Source organism: Tachypleus tridentatus, chromosome 10 (assembly GCF_004210375.1).
Source record: "Tachypleus tridentatus isolate NWPU-2018 chromosome 10, ASM421037v1, whole genome shotgun sequence".
NCBI classification, from domain to species: Eukaryota; Metazoa; Arthropoda; class Merostomata; order Xiphosura; family Limulidae; genus Tachypleus; species Tachypleus tridentatus.
Window position 1 is genome coordinate 55,625,715 of NC_134834.1, and position 17,311 is coordinate 55,643,025.

At 33.0% G+C, this 17,311-nt stretch overlaps 1 long non-coding RNA gene across 12 annotated transcripts in view; it reads left to right on the top strand.

Moving 5' to 3' along the window:
* Positions 1-16,790, top strand: part of LOC143229329 (uncharacterized) — a 34,650-nt gene extending 17,860 nt beyond the window's left edge. For 10 of the 12 annotated variants that reach the window (XR_013015808.1, XR_013015809.1, XR_013015806.1 and 7 more), the window contains 2 exons: positions 4,275-4,413; positions 5,129-6,846. This is a non-coding gene — a long non-coding RNA (uncharacterized LOC143229329). Of the gene's footprint in view, positions 1-4,274; positions 4,414-5,128; positions 6,847-7,556 lie in introns of those variants that run through there. The other 2 variants (XR_013015804.1, XR_013015810.1) reach the window with 2 other exon arrangements.
* Positions 16,791-17,311: the final 521 nt, after the last annotated feature.

Sequence of the window (17,311 nt, forward strand, 5' to 3'; positions counted from 1 at the left end):
GCAAATAGAAATATATAAGATCTGGTTCAGGGACTTCCATTGTACAAAGTGATTAAACTGCAGTGGTGATTTATGAAACTTGTTTCAGAAAGGGTGAAAATTTTACCTTATATTTTAAAATTGTTGCAAGAACATTTGGAAATTTTTCACTTGTTATTTTCTTCTCTTTGAAGCTCAGTTGTTTCCCTTGTAAGTTAGTTGCAAGATATTGACTAGGTAATGAATATAAGAGCTCCATTTACATTTTTCAATTTTTTTCTTTGCATAACTGTCAAGCATCTTACTGTCCATACTTTCCATACTTCTGTGGCTTCACCAATATTGTATTCATCATTCTGAACCTTATTTAATGTAACAGCAATGTGCTTTGATATTTTGAACATATCTTTAATGTAGCATTGTATAATGTTGTTGTCTATTTCTTGCCATATCTCATAATACAATTAATAAAGCTAATGAGCTCAAATATGGTTTCAAGTAATCTGCTACTGTAATTCAGTGGACATCTGTGACATTGCAAATATAGAACTACCACCTTCTTTATATGCAGCAGTAGCTGTGTGGTTATTTATAAATTATTTCATTATTTCAGTGTATGTTCTTTAATATTCTGTATTTATAGATCTTTAGCCAGGAGATTTAGTGTATTAATTGAACAATTATAGCTAATTTATAAATTGTCTTTATTTCTCAGTAGTCTTTATTTTATGTACCAAAACTATAAATGAGTAGTTTTAAATTAATTTCATTACTACAGTAAAACTTTACAACTGTACAGTATTTGCTCGTAGGTAACTAATTCAATTACATATACTAGCTATGTAACGTTTTTGTTTGTAAACTATGTAGTGCTGTATGGAAACAAGTGTAGATGTTAAAATAGGTATATTTATTTATATAAAAATAGTACTATATCAACTGTATTTTGGTCATAAACAGTGAGAAGAATATACTATTTTGATAAGATATCTTACCTTTACTCACAGAATAGCTTTTCTTGACTAGTATTGCTCTCTATCAGCACAAATGTTTAACATATGCCATTATCCTTTAATATCCTGCTTCTGCATATTCATATTCAAATAATCATGGAGCAGCTTTTCACTAATGGAAGCTTGACAGAACTCCTATTGTAACCAACACTTTTTCAACATGTGCACCAAATCACTTCTTAGTTGGAAGTAGTACTGCACATACATGCTATTTTTTGCTCATAGATTTGTCTATATTTTCAGTTATACTAGCGACTTCATTTTTCTTTACTCTTTGTTCAAGTTTTGCATTTTGGTATTTTACCAGTTTTACAAAAATGTGTGACTTTTCAGGGATAATTTTTGTTTTTATATTATGGATTTCACTCTGTGGCAAGTGGAGTCTGACCTGTATGCTTTATTTTTGGAAAGCACTCTCCATCCTGTGACAATACTGGTTGTCAGTTACATTGTAGTCTTTCCTACTGCAGACCTGATTTAGAATTCCAGATGCCTCCAAGTTTTTGTTGATATACCCTATCAATGTGGTAGCTCTGCTTTTCAATATAGAATTTTAAGGCTGCTTGTTACACTGTTTCCAGTTACTTGGCTCTCTTGAGTTTCCAATGCTCATTTTTTCAAGCTTTATTATAGTGGAGTATGAGAGCTCTTACCAGTTCCTAAGTGTTGTATCATGGAGGCCTGTCCTCCTGCGATGAATCACACCATTTATTTGAGAGGAGAGGGTTGGCATTATGCATGTTTTGATGGCATGTGGAACTTCCTAGTACTGACCTGATGTACAATTGCACCTGCTTTTTAGTGTTGCACTGTGCTATATTTTTTCCTATATATCTATTTTTTTTCTGTATCTTGATGTCTTTCCTACTTTGGAACTGATGATCAATCCCAGATGCCACCAAGTTTTAATTGAAGCATTCCACCATGTCATGTATATATCAAACATCTATAATTACAGTTTGCCTCTCAGACTGAGATGTTTCTCCTAACTATTGCTGGATCTATGGTTGGAAATGGTACAGCTAAGTAAGTTCTCGTGTGCTGGCTTGTCTTTTTCCTCTTACTGTAGAGTGAATGATGAATGCCAGTAGCCAACAGGTTTTGGATTGGAGATGCACCTCACCTTTGTGGTTCCTTTTCCTACCATTGGCTGGATGTCAGTTCCTGGCAGATCTTGTTGTTTGTAGCTGGATACTGCATATTTTCTCACTTGTTTACAACCAGTTATCTTCCTTGTACTGCAGACCAAAAGTGCTATGCTTGTTTCTATCAGGTTTATGCCATCTTGCCTGAGCTTTCCACCTTCATGCAATCTGCTGGGTGCCAGTTTTAAATATACCTGGTGTTGGTTGGGTTGGATATCATGCAAGTGATGATGGATTTTCATGTGGAAGCTCAACTTCTTTACCAATTCCCATTTCAAGGAGGAAAGGTAGGCATTCCTCTACCTACTTCAAATCTGATGTAACATTCCAGATACTGTCTGGTGTTGCTTGAGATTGAACTACCACTATGGTTTGTTGCATCCTAGCCACTCAACACCCAGGAATTCCATTCATTGATTATACATGTTCTGGGATTCCTTCATGTTTCAAACTTTTAAGTTCACAGTAGTGTCACTAAAGAGTGAAGAGTATACCTGAATCAGGTGTGGTGTGATTTCCCACTGAGGTGCATTGTTTTTGCTTTTCATTTCATGCCTTCTGGTCTTTTTGAGCACTTTTTTTAGGGGCATCCTGTTTCTGTATTAGACTTTCACCAGTTCAGTGTGGGATTTTAGCTATTTTGTGGCAGGAGGTGAGATATCATATGGGAAGCTAGGATTTCCTACCCTGCCTCCTCACTTCCAGTGATATATGGTGTAGGTCTTCTGATCGATCTTGAAGTGATTAATGAGAGCAGATTCAGAGAGCTGCTGCATGATCATGTGCATTAAGTATGCATAAGCAGGAGATACAGGGCTAGTGATATGTCTTGAAAATTTGAGCCAGTAGAGAGCAGTACTAGTCAGGGAAAGCCAGTTTGTGTAAGGAATACATATTCAGTGTAGGAAAATACTAACATAAATTTTCACTTTAACAAGATAAAATACATTATGAAAATAACTGAAGAGATGAATATCCATAATCCTGTTAGCTTGGTTCTATAAAAAATTAATCACAACAAACATTTATACATCTTTATTTGTATAGTTGATAAAATTGTCTTTTCATAAAATGTGCTTCCAGTATATTAAAATCTTGATTTTGCTTGGCTTTATTTATATGTATATTGTAATCTCTTTTACACAGCATGGTCTTATGATCTTTCTGAAGACCATGTTGTGAGTGATACTTTTCACATAAACCATTGAGGTTGATCATAAATGATGCTGATCATGTCACTACAGCTTAATAGACTAATATAGAGAAATTCAATCTTTTAAGAATTTAATATTAGCTCTTGTGCAAATATTATTTTGTGTATTGATATATGTACTCTTATGTATTTTGTATTTAAATTATTAAAATTTATTGCCTTTACAACTAATCTGGAGCTTATTTTTATTTGATGTGTACTTTTGTGAGAAACTATCTAGTACATATTTTTCACTCAATTACTTCAGCAGTAATGTTATCATGCATTGTGTTTTGATGACTAGAAACGTAGCAGTTCAAATATATATAACAAGTCATAAGAAAAATAGAGAATTTTTTCATTTTGTTTATCTTGACATTACTCAAATTTTTTTATAAGTATGTCAAAAGATCCAGTAGTATGTAGTAAACAACCATAATTAGCTGCATATATATTATAGAAGTGTAGTTTCTTTATAGACTTGCAGAATATGCTAAACTTTATAACTAGGAAGATTGTTTATCATCGAGACTTTTCAAATTTTACTTATAGTTTATTTTAATCAAGTTCTGAAGTTTCAAAGGTTAGTTTATAGGGTAGGTTGAATTATTTTCTCCACAACTAACTTTCATAGATATTGTTAGGGTGCAAACAGACTGCATAACATTTAAATTACAGTTATAGAAGGGTTGAAGTTGTATATTAAACATTTACACTGTACATGGTTGTTGTTGGTGATGTTCTATATTTAATTATATTGACTGAATACATACTTCAGTTCATTACATTTTCATTCAGATTGTTGCAGCATGAAGTGCAATGTTATGTACTTACAGTATTTCTATATTACCATTAACTTGTTTATGCTAGTTATAAGACAAAAATTACATCCCTCTTATGCTGATCAAATCAGAAACTTGTTAAAGATGCAATGTGTTTATGCAGTTTTAACAGTTCTTACAGCTGCCAACTTTATGCTGGAACATTTGGTATAGAAGGACTTCATGATATGCACTGGAGACTGCTGCTGCCCTCACTTAGATACAGGTCGAAGATTGTTAGCCTGAGGATTGAAAAGGAACATGTAAGTGATCTGGGAATGAGGGATTTTGTAACAATTATCAGGGAATATGCAAATTTATTGTTTATATTTTATGTTAAAAGAAGGTGGCTTTGAGTTGTAATAGCAATATAAAAATATAAATACTTATAAATAAGGACTTGAAACTAATTTTATTGTTATTAATTTTTATAATTTTTGTTTTCTAAGAGTTACATTAAGAAAAGTTGCAATCTCTGATCTGTGTTAATGTGAACTTACCTCAGAGTTTTAAGTTTGGCTGGAAAACTCTATAGTAAAATAACTGATATTGGATGATACAATAGAATATTGAACATTATGCTAGAAGTTATTAGAAATTTCAAGACACTGAAAATCACTACATTAATTGTTAAGTAATTTATACAATGTTAATATTTCTCTTTTATTATTTTGCATACTTAGTGTTTATTATTTTAGAAATATGCTGTAGAAAATTTCAGTTAAATAAAATGTCTTGTAAAATGACTGCAAAGTTTATTATAGGTATGTTTGTTATGCCACATATGTAATAGGCTTAAGAAGTTAAAAAATTAAATTAGATATTTAGAATTGTAATACAGTTCATAAAAACAGATTAACAGTTATGATAGCATTATCAGTTGACCAAGGTTACAAAATGAAATTGAACTAGGAAATCTCTCAAGATGGATTCTTCTATGTGGTTTGGAGACTTCTAGTGAAGGTTATTTATTTTTAGTTTACCTCCTTTGGGATCTGAACATCAGCTCGTGCGTGTGCAGAGTATGGAGACCTGTGAAGAGGGGAAAGAATCCTGATTGATGAATAGTATCTGGAGCACTGCAACACACCACTTTGGCCTTGAATTCTTTTAGATGTGTGGCCCTTCTAGGGTCAGTTGCCTAGTTCTTTTGATCCAGAGTCAACTGAGTACCAGAGTTGGGGATTCTGAGCAGATGTTGTAGACATTGTCTGATGCTAATGTTTGGGTACAGTGCTCATGAATCCCTGGCATTGTTATAGTGTCCTTGTTGGTATTGTAATATGTCCCTTCATGAGACCCCAGGGTTGATAGTGTCAGAGGGCACAAAATATTTTTCCTTTCCTTATTTGGTGACTACTTACAGAAACCTTTGTTCTACAGTCACCATCAAAGTCAATTCCTGTACCTATGTTTCTAAGTTTACATTCCTATAATGTCAAATCCTTAAGGTAAATGTCACATGTTTTTGTCCAGAAGAGATTAGAGGGATTTGCTGTCCCTCTCAAGTCAGACAAGAAGTTAAGTTCTGGAGACCTATTTGACAATATTCCTGTCATTTTGAGAGAGACTGGGTGTGGTCAGTGTCATCCAACCTGAGTGCAACTATGTAAAATGGCCCAAAACTGGTCCTGCTGTTTTTAATCTTCCAGCTATTAATGATTAGGTGGAGACAACAGCTAATTGTATCATTTTAGCAGCTGCTTGTTATACACTCAGAACCTCAACTTGTTTTCCATGGTGGTTTCCTGCCTGCTAGCAGACATGAAAGACTCTGAAACAGGCCTGGAATATCTTTTGTGGGTATTCCACTCTTTCTAATTGTATTTAGTGGGTCCATGCTCATGCTTTGCAGGTCCAAAGTCAAAGCCAAAAGGAATCTTGGACTGAGGGCTGTATCTCGAGTGTCATGCTTTTCAATGTGAAAATCAGTGCTATTACAATCAGTTGTGGCTGTTATTAGATGACGGTGCTGTCAGTTTGTCCCTCTGAGTCTAATTACTATCCTGACCTGTGACTTTTCTTTGTGCCATTTGAAGAAGGTGGATACTCTTTATTAGAAGTAACACACTTTCTTTGCTGAGCATTTTTTGAAGCATTTTTCTACTCCTGTTTGTACAGATGGTTTGAACTGTAGTTACTCTGTGTGCTCTCTTATACTTTGTTGTGGTCTCGTGGTTGTGCATAAAATTTAGTTTTTTTTCTCCTTATTTTCTAGCATATGTACTTTGAATTTTGCTAAGGAATGCTTTAAACTTGATATTAATGGTTCTATTTTTCATTCAACATTTGTTTTTAATAATTAAAACATAAACAGAAATGTTTAATGAACATGTATAAGACTACTATGTCCAATTTGGATAATTGTACTGAATTTGTCTGAAAGAGGAATACACCTTAAAACTTTATTGAAAGAAAACTGAAAGTCATTTCTTGACCACTGATCATTCATTGCCTTAAACCTTATTACTATTTGTATATTTATTTCTTTTTATTTCTCTGTTTATTTTGGAAGTTGTACAGTTTACTTAATTGGATGCTTAGTATACACATGTGTTAACATGTATATTTTCTCAAATTTTTCTTGAACAAAGATCAATAGTTGTTTCATTGTGGTTCATTATGTGGTAGATGATGCTTTATTGCATTAACTACCTGATTTACAGATAAAATAAAATCAGTGTGTCAATGATTTATTTCTGAATTACTATGTGTTTTATTAGTTGTCAGCAATTTATAAAGGCTTTTATTTTTTCCACCAATCTACAGTTCCATTTTAAATAACAGTGACACTAAATAATTACACTTTATTATACTACAAACTGTTAAATTACTGTCATACATTAGATAGGTCAGTAGGTTCAGTGTTTAGTAACTCAAATGGTATAAAGGTATCACATGTATTGAATTTAATAGTTATAATGACATCAGTTGCTGGAACAGCTGGTTGTAAAAGACAGGAGTTATTTTCTGTTAATATTGTTATTCAGTATTTGTATTTCTTGTAAAAAACAACAAACAAAAAAACATGACCTGAATTACCAAAAAGGTATATCAAAATTTAGTCAGACTATTAACTGTAAAGAATAGGTGATATTCTGTTCTACTTAAGAGAACACTTCATTAGTTTTAGGAATTCTTTATCTGAAATAAGCTTGTGAAGTATGCTTAAATTTGTATGTAGTACATATTTAAAATATATATTCATCAGAGGTTAGTAAAGTTTGGTCTTATTAAAGAAAGTAAATATTATATATTTATTTTATGTATGTGTTTTTGTAAGCTTTCTATCCATCAAACTGCAAACAAGAATGGAAATTTTATGAAGCTAAATTACAATTTTGAATCTTTTTCTTTTTGATAATGTCTAATATGAACTGTTTCTTTCTTTCTGTAATGTGAGCAGATTTGATGCTACCTATTTGACTTCAAAAGGTATGAAACCAAACCTGATATAGATCCCTTACAAGGTTTAACAGAGGCTGAGGAAATAGTAGAAGAACGATGTGAGGAAAAAAGATGTATGTAGAACTGTAGAAAGATGTTTAGGATGATGAAATGTGTGAAGGTAGGTTGTGTTGATGTGTGCTTCAGGATCACGTTCTGCGAGAGCAGTGAAATAGGACCAGTCTGCCTGATTTAGCTTCCACCAGGGCATGCGGGTAGGGTGGCATCGACCACAGCCAGTCTCTCTTAAAAGTATAGGAAAATGATCACTGCCTAGTGGATTATTGTCAACCCTCCATGAAAAATGGGAGAATAATGAAGGGGAGCAAACTGAGAGATCAATAGCGATAAAGGACTGATTAGGTGCATGAAAATAAGTGGAAGAACCAGTATTGAAAAGAGAAAATTGTGATCAGAGAGCATACGCTCTACAGAGTGACCCTCCCATCAATAACAGCACTTCCCCAGAGAGCATGATGTCCATTAAAATCCTCCAGGAGTAGAAAGGGAGATGGCAACTGTTCAACGAGAGCATCAAGGTCTGATTGATCATATGTTTCTCCAGGGGACAGGTAGAGAGAACAAACAGTGATGGTATGACCCAAGGAAACACGGATGGCTATGTCCTCCAAGGGTGTGTTGAGTGACAAAGACATGGTGGGCACATGCTGATCAACCAACAGTGCCACCCCTCCATGTACTCATCCATCACACAGCCTGTTATTTCTGTACAGAGAAACTGCCGAATGGTGACTGTATCAGCAAGTTTTAGAAATGTTTCTTGTAAGGAAAGACATACAGGATGGTAGGAAGCAATCAGTGTTTTGATATCATCCAGATTAGAACGTAAATTTCGACAGTTCCATTGTATCAAGGTGGCCATTTTAAAGACGGGTAGGTGAATTGGGTGGAGAACCCTTCGGTTTACGACCACGTCTTTTTTCCTTACTGTCCTTAGTTGGAGGAGGTCTATCAACCTCCATGGATCCTGCCCTGGGGCAATTGGGCAGGTCTTTGTTATTGGAAGGGGATTCCAGTGATTGAGGACGCAAATGAATGATTGTTTTACCTCTTGGGGTGGGAGAAAAAGATGTATCAGAAGAAATGCCTGTATTTGAAACTGAAGGATGTGGATCTTGAGGTTTGTTGGAATGTATGGGAGAAACAGAGGTGGGTGTGGAAGTCGATTCATCAACCTTTTTAACCATGGAGGTCAAAAGGCTTTTCATTTGTTTTGAAAACGATTCTCTTGGAGGCACAGAGAGATCTGTCTGCACTCCCACTGTAGTTGTGGAATGAAGTGCAGCAGCATATGTCCGAGATGGAGTGGTGGGCAGCAATTTCCGAGCCTCAGGAAAACTAATGTTATGAGTCGTTTTCAAACGCTGCACCTCTTTTTCCTTCAACCATTTTGGGCAAGAACGAAAGTAGGAAGGGTGAGAACCATTGCAGTTGATGCAGTGTGGGTCCATGTCACATTCATAGGCATCATGATCCTTGCCACCACAACAAGCACATGTCAGGGAACCACGACATGATGTCTTTGAGTGGCCGAACCTCTGACACTGGAAACATCTGAGAGAGTTTGGAATGTATAGCCGTACCCTGCAAATTAGATAACCTGCCTTGATGATGGCAGGTGCATGTGATGATGTAAATGTCAAAACGAGGGTATTTGTTGGCAGTGTAACTCCATCTTTGCGAGTGGAAATGCGCCTCACTGCAGAAACTCCTTGAGTGGAGAGACCAGTGAGAATTTCTGACTCGGGGACGTTCTTCAAATCCCTCTCAATAATAACTCCTCGTGATGAATTCAAGGTAGAATGAGGGGTAACCTCAATAGGTATATCCCCAATTGCTGTTGAATTCAAGAGGAGTTCACTGTGGTGGGTTGTGGATGTTTCAACTAATATGTCTCCAGATCAAAGCTTCTTTACTGACTTTGGAGAGCCAGCAAGACCCTCTAGTCCCTTCTGAATAAAAAAGAGGGACAATTGCCTTAAAGGTTTTTCTGAAAGAGAATGTAATATAAGAAAATGAGGTACGTGTGTCACAGATGTTGAAGATTGCTGCTCAGAGTCTTCAAGACGTGGTCGCTTACCTATTGACTCTTTTTTCACTATTTTATTTAACTTTTTTGAAGGAAGATCCATAGGAAAAAAAGAAAAATTTCGGTACCCACTGACCCCACCCACCATGGAGCCCTACGAGGGGATGCACTACAATGTCATGCAAGGACAATGCAGCAACGCCAGGGTTTCGTGAGCACTATACCCAAACACCAGCATCAGGCACAATGACCACAACACCTGTTGAGAACTTCCAACACTGGTACTTGGTTGACTCTAGCCCAAGTGGACCAGCCGATTGACCCAAGAGGGGCTACCCAAAGGTCGCCTGTCTACAGGAATTCAAGGCCAATATAGTGTGTTAGGGTTGGACCCCTTAACCACCAGGATCCTCTCCTCCCCTTCATGGGTGTCGCCACGCACGGCAAACACGTGAGTGGATGTTTAGATCCCAGAGAAGGTAACTAGACAGAACAGAACCTTCCTGGGAGGTCCCCTCACCACGTATAGGAATCCACACCGAGGTGTCCTGGAAGATAGAAGTTGGAAAATAAATGTCAGGGGAACCTTGTATATGTAAAAAACGGCTCGTTTGGGTTGAGAAAATATTTTACGTGGAGGAGCGAACAACGTTTCGACCTTCTTCGGTCATCCTTTGTGAACCTGATGATGCCGTTTTTACATATATTTCTCTACAAGTGAGTTTTCTCAACATCACTGATTATCATTTCATCAGGGGAACCTTCTCCTTTATTCCAGAGGTTGGTGTCCCCCAAGGAGGGGTAATTAGTCCTATTCTGTTCATCAATATGCCCTTAAAACACCCAAACTTGGAGTATGCATCACAATTCGCAGACAATGTTGTGGTCTGGAAAAGTGCTCCCACCTCATCCGTAACAGCGACAAATCTACAACTGTTGTTAGATAATATAGAAGAATACTGTCAGAAATATTGTATTAAACCAAACTTACCAAAAATCAATTAGTAACATTCACAAACAAAACATAAAAGAGATTCTTCCAAATTTTACACGAGCAAAACACTTCTCCAGACCACAACAAACCTGTTAGATTTAACCTTCAATACAAAACTAACATGGGTGAAACATGCAAATAATATATTTAAAAAAAATTGGAAACGCACAAATTATGCAAATAGTCTAACTGGCAGAAACCAAGGAACCTCACCAGACAACATAATAAAAATCTACAAAACATATATACGACCTACTATCGAATATGCATTTCCAGTATGGTTAAACATAAGACTGAAACACATAAATAAAATACAATCAATACAAAACTTAATAATTACTGCAGCATACAAAGTCTTTTGTAGTACATTGTGAAAATTCATGCACAAATATACAAACCACAGCCAACAGACTCTTGCATAGTTCTCTAAATTACTTTTTAAAAAATTGACAAAAAAAACGATCTACTGTGTGAACTTGATCACTGCTAGAAAATGATGAAAGTAGACCAAAGTATTAAAATTAAAAATACATTTTATAATATAAAAATTGTCAAATTTCCTTTGTGTAACCTGCAAAACCTCCTAATTGAACACCACTCGTTTTTAAACATTCCAAACCAAAATTGTGAAACAATCACAGCTATATGTATAATACACTTTTTGTTCTGCTACTACAATAAGGAAATGTGAGATTGTGTTATTACACATTTAGTTAATAAACTATAAAAATTCAGAATGGCTATTTCAGTCACATGTAATCTAAAATGATACACGAATGGTTTACGATTTTTTTTTTTTTTTTCAAATTCAAGTGCTTCACTCACATCCTGCTTCCTTCCAACAAACACTTAATTTAAGAACTTTATGTACATATATGCTTTTTATGTTTGATTTCCTTTATTATTCCATGGATATAGTTATATGTACACACACACACACTGTTGTTCAGCTTTTTTAACGCGCCTTGCAAGTTTGTAAGTCTTTAATCATTTATGAGTTAACGTTCGTTGTTTTTCAGGTGTAAATATAAATCAGCTTTTCTACTTTTAAAATTATTATTTTTCACTGCCTTTTTTTTCTTCAATATCTATGCATATGTACATAATACACATGGTTAAATTCTTGTATTTTAAAATAAGTTCCTTTTTTTGTTAAATGTTTTATGTATTTACAATATTAGTATTGTTGTCTAAGTTGAATCACTGAGTTTAATTCCATTATACAATATATATTGCTGTATTATTAACTTTAGGTTTAAGTTTTAATTTGTTGATTGCTTCTATTTTACTCTTGGTAAATGCACAATCAACAGTGCGGTGTTATTTCATATATTGATGTTTACAGTCATTTTCACGTTTCTTTTCAAATTTGTTGTTTCTATTGCGATTTCAACACGTTACATTTAATCGAAACTTCTTGTATTAGAAGGAATTTCCACTTTTATAGCATTGTAAATATTTGTTTTTCCTTGTATGTCACTTAATGCAAGTTTTAACGTCTTTTATTGTATTTAGGTTGAACAAGGATTTTTATTTTCTATTACAATTATTTTTAGTTTCAGGAGAACATCATATGCGAGTCTTGTTTCATGGGCTGCATTGTAACATGTTAATTGGGGATAAATGTAAATTAAAGTTGTCTTGAAAACAAGCCTAAAATAAGGGGACAAGAGTGTTGAAGTATGCAAATATTATATACCTAACTTTCCTGTAATTTACATTTCACTACCTTATATTTAAAAACATTCTAAATTGTAGCACGTTGAGTCACATGATAAACTAAGCTTAAAGCATCACTTCTTGTAGAGTTTCTATTTAAGGAACTCATCTACTGTTTCATGGAATAATTGCATTGCATTTTATTTTACCTTGTGCACAGAGAACCACCAAGCAAACATAACACTAAGCACAGACATCTCTGCATTCTTGTTTCCATTTTCTGCTTGGTAGGCTACACACAGATTGTTTTGTAATAGTCAAAACGTGTTATGAAAGTTTCCTGTAGCTTTGTAATGCTCTCAAAGTTGTTGATTCTGTCAGTCTTATTTTTCTTTTATTTACACATTTTATTTAAGCACCGCTTCCATTAATCACAGATGGCCAATGCTTTTAATTTTGCTTTATAATGCAATTGTTTGTAGTTATGCACAAAACTGCACAATCTTTGTGCTTTTGCCACCATGGGTATTACAGCTCAGTTTTGAGCTTTGTAAATCTGAAGACATACCACTATGCCACTTCACAAAGTAATAATAGTTACAAATATTTGCTTTTCATCATTTCTTGTGTGTATGTTTTTCCAACTGTAAATTAATTTTGAAAAATAGCTACACACGTCTTTCAGAAAACTAAATCCAGCACCAATAGTTTTGCACAGATCAGAGTCTGTATGTTATAATTAAATTTCAGATTATCACAGTTGCTTCCACTGCATTTGTGGTGCATTGTTTATAACTGTACTTAATATTAACAAGAAAAGCATATGCTCTGTGAATTTGTACCAAATTTATTTAACAAGGAGCTATTTTTACATATGTAGTACATACAAAACAAGTAAGATTATTATACAGAAATATACAACTGTTCATTTAAACGTAACTTCATAAATTAAAGACTTGGAAAATTCATGATTTAACAAATAATCAATTCTCCCTTTATTCTATTCAAATCAGTTTCCAAATCTTTTGAATAATATAGTTAAAAAAACCTGAATTTCCTGTTATTATTCAAGAACTGAAATAAAGATGAAGTTATAATACATATATAAACATTAAAAACGAAATCCTTTGATTTTATTATCATTTTCATCCTAACACAAAAATGACATTTAGTTAGAATAATATAGATTTCTCTATTAAATAACATTTCAATCCAGTGATATATGAAGACATTGCAAAGTTGGGGAACTTGGGTAGACATGCATATTTTATAATGAGAGACTGAAAGTATAAAGAGTTGCTAAAACCAGCTCAATCTATGGAGTCCTGGGATTAAAAGCAAAACACAGTCAACCTTGAGTCATCACCAATATCTTGTTAAAAAAAATTAAAATGATTATAACTACAACTTTCTTTCAAAACTGCATATTCAACAACAACCAAAAAAACAAGGTTCTTCAACATTGGATTACAAACCTATATCGGTGAAAAGGTTGGTTTTTTTTGTAATATACAAATACATTGGTTAGCTTGTATAGACCAAGTCAGTAACTGTGGTGCAACATAATTACAAACAAAAAATGTAAGGTGGTTTACTAAGGACATCATGTATCATCTACAGCAAACATCTCAGAGCTAAAGACCAGTATAACAAATGTCAGAGCTGCTGATATTGAGATGTTGCAGCAAACATTGACTGAAATTAAACATCAGTTAAACCTGCTGAGAGCCACTAATGGTGCACATGTAGAAGTTTATCAACATGTCAATAAAATCTGATGAGTTGTGCTGCAAGAAAGAAAACTACATGATTGTATTTCCTTAAGTAGTTAATTATTAAATTTTAAAATAGGAATGATAATTTTTGAATACTTTGAATTTTAGTTGTAAGCTTCAGCCATTTCTTGTGGACTTACGATAACAAGCATTTCAAAGTAACAAACACTACTGTTGAAATATGAACATAACATTTAAAGATTCTTCCATTTTTGCATACAAAATGAAAAGGAGTCAAAGCAGAATGAAAACACTCAATAAATCCCAGAAAATACACATACTGCTCAACTTGTTATAACTGTTGGGATTGATATATTTGACAACAGAAAAACATGACAATGCAAATAAAGTTCACAAAAAATTTGCAAACAATATGTATGTTAAATATAGTAAATTAGCAATTTCTAATAAAGAGAAAACTAACTGAAAATATTAGAAAAGTAAATAGAATGATACTAGATAACAGTACTACAGGTCTAGGATGAGAAGTTAATTTTTTATTAGTGGAAGCTCCTTGAAAAAAGGCATACAAACGGGGTGATGAGTTAATAGTGTGAAACTGTCCTCATTTTCTTGTAAGCAAGTTTTTAATTGGAAGTAAAAAAATGATATATAAAATATTTTTACAGACTCATCTTGTGTTATCCCTATTACTAACAGTAAACCTTCTTGAATTTACAATTGAAGGCAAAAAGAGCTTTGAGAACATGGCTGTATCATACTAAAAATATCCCTGGAAAAATGTTAATTTACTTTATTCAGTGAACTTCCTTCAAAGATAATAACAGCTAGTGTAAAATCCTGCTATTTGCCAATCAGCTATTTAAGGAGGAAGATATACATACAAACGTGATCACCAAGGAAGGGAATGACTAGGATTGTAAAATTTGTACAAGGATTATAACATAGGATGGGAAATCAAAAGATGGAATCTCTAACACAAAAATGTAAAAATTTCTTAACTAAAGATAAATAGCAATGTATAAATAAACTTCTGTTTAATCCCTCTTTCATCATAATGAATAATATTATGAAATGATTCAAGCAAATAATTCAAAATATTCAAATATCCTGTATCATTTTAGCTTATGTGAATGTTCCAATTTTTTCAAAATTTAACTTTTATTTTAGTATTTAAATGATAAGTAAGTAAGTAATCTCTGGAAAAGCTCCAACAGAAAAACATTTCTGAACCTCTGGGAAGGGTTTTATTAGCATGAAAAAGATAATCTTTTAAGCAAGAAGGAACATACATATAAATATAGATGTCAGGTTCATGACACTCTCTTGATACATACAGAAATGTTACAAATTGCATAAATAACAGTTAAAAAAAAACAACAACCCAATACTACAAAAATACCAAACTAACAACTGTTATCCTAATAAAAAGAGTGCCACCATCATGCAAGTGCTGTTCAGAAAAGCAGTACAAAATAAAAAAAAATGTAAACAATAAGATGCTTTAATAGATGGATGTAATCTACCATTGGGATTTGAAAGTTTGTTCTGAGTGAATGTTAATTCCCACTCTGAAGTTGATATTTCATTTTCATTTCTTTGGATGGAAACTTTACTAAACATTAGTTGAAAAACACACTTTAAAACATACGTTATTGTCTCTTGGAAAATGTTAAAAATTAAATTAATTTTCTTTTTCCTTCACAATAACTGTATTTAATAACACATGATTGCATGAACAAAAGAAAGAGGAACACTAAAAAATTTATCAGACAAGGATACATTGCTACAGCTGTACCAAACTATCCTTAAAACATCTCAAACTGAATGTTATGAAATAAAATAAAATATAATGCCACAATAATAATGTATGTTGAATAAAGTTGCAATGTTTACTTCCATAAAAAAAATTTTACGTCATTATAAGCAGAAGTATTAAATGAGAGGAACATCTTAATAGTGTGTCATAAAAATTGTCTTCTTATTTCAGTTGTTAAAACTAACAGTAACAAAGGCTGTAGATTATATTCATCACGTTTTTATGACCTACAAATGAAATGATGTCTGACAAAAGTACTTGAGGGAGAAGTATATGTATCTAGAGTTGCATAGTAAATGTTACTACAAAGAACTGTGACTATACAGCAATATCTGTAAGTCAAACACAGCCTATAATAAAAAGAATCTACAAAAAATATTTTGGAAACTGTGTACTAGTCATTCTGTTAACAACTGTATTATTATTTCTTAACTTAAAAAACAACAACCAACATCTTATTGAAGAATGCTTGTTTGTTATTGGATAAAACAATATAGTTTCATATAATATAGTACTGGTAAATACAAACAAATTACTGTTTAAAACATTGAAAATAAACATCAGCTAACAAAACAACACTAAGTATACAATTAACTTTTAATGTATTCTATCCATTCATCCATCCAATATTTTCAGAAACCAAAACAAATAATAAATATACTGTGTACATAAACATATAAAAATAGCTCTATATACAACTCAAGCAAAAAAATGGTATTATTAAATAGGATCAATTTACCAAAAATTTATAAACTGATTTTATGGAAATTGTTTGGTTTGCACACAAAAGGCACTTGAAAACTATCTCCCAAAAACTCAGCAACAAAGGTATGGACAGATAGTTACAATAAACTATTTTGTGGGAAAAAAAATGTACAACATACAATATGCAGATAAATATCTTTCTTAGTTACTAAACAAAAAACATTCCACAATACTTGATTTCTTCAAACTGAAAAAATCATCTAACACAACCAGAAAAATAAGTATGTTATACAGTTTCTTTGCAGCAGTTATAAGTTTATAATGATTAATAAAATATTTTCCAAACACACATAAAAAAAAAATAGTTCTGACTTGTTTCATTTGAAATCTACTTATAAATATTATGTTTTAAAGTTAGTTTCTCTGATAAATTTTTATTTACATAAAAGCAAAAGCATGACAGTATTATCAAATTTTATAACCTTTTAACAAGTGTTAAAGTCCCAATTCAGTTAAATTGTAAAACTAAACATAAAGAAGCACTTCATAGTTCAAAATGTCAAAGCAATATACACATATTTACACTAATTATTCATGTCCACAGTAACATACTATTCTGAAAAAAAAAATTGCCTGTGGTCAAAACAAAGTAATACAAAAGGCTGGGACAAGAAACAACTAAATGTTGAACATTCAAGAGTAAGCAGTTTGAATCATGATGCAACCACTGAAGTTCAACCTGACAAAATGG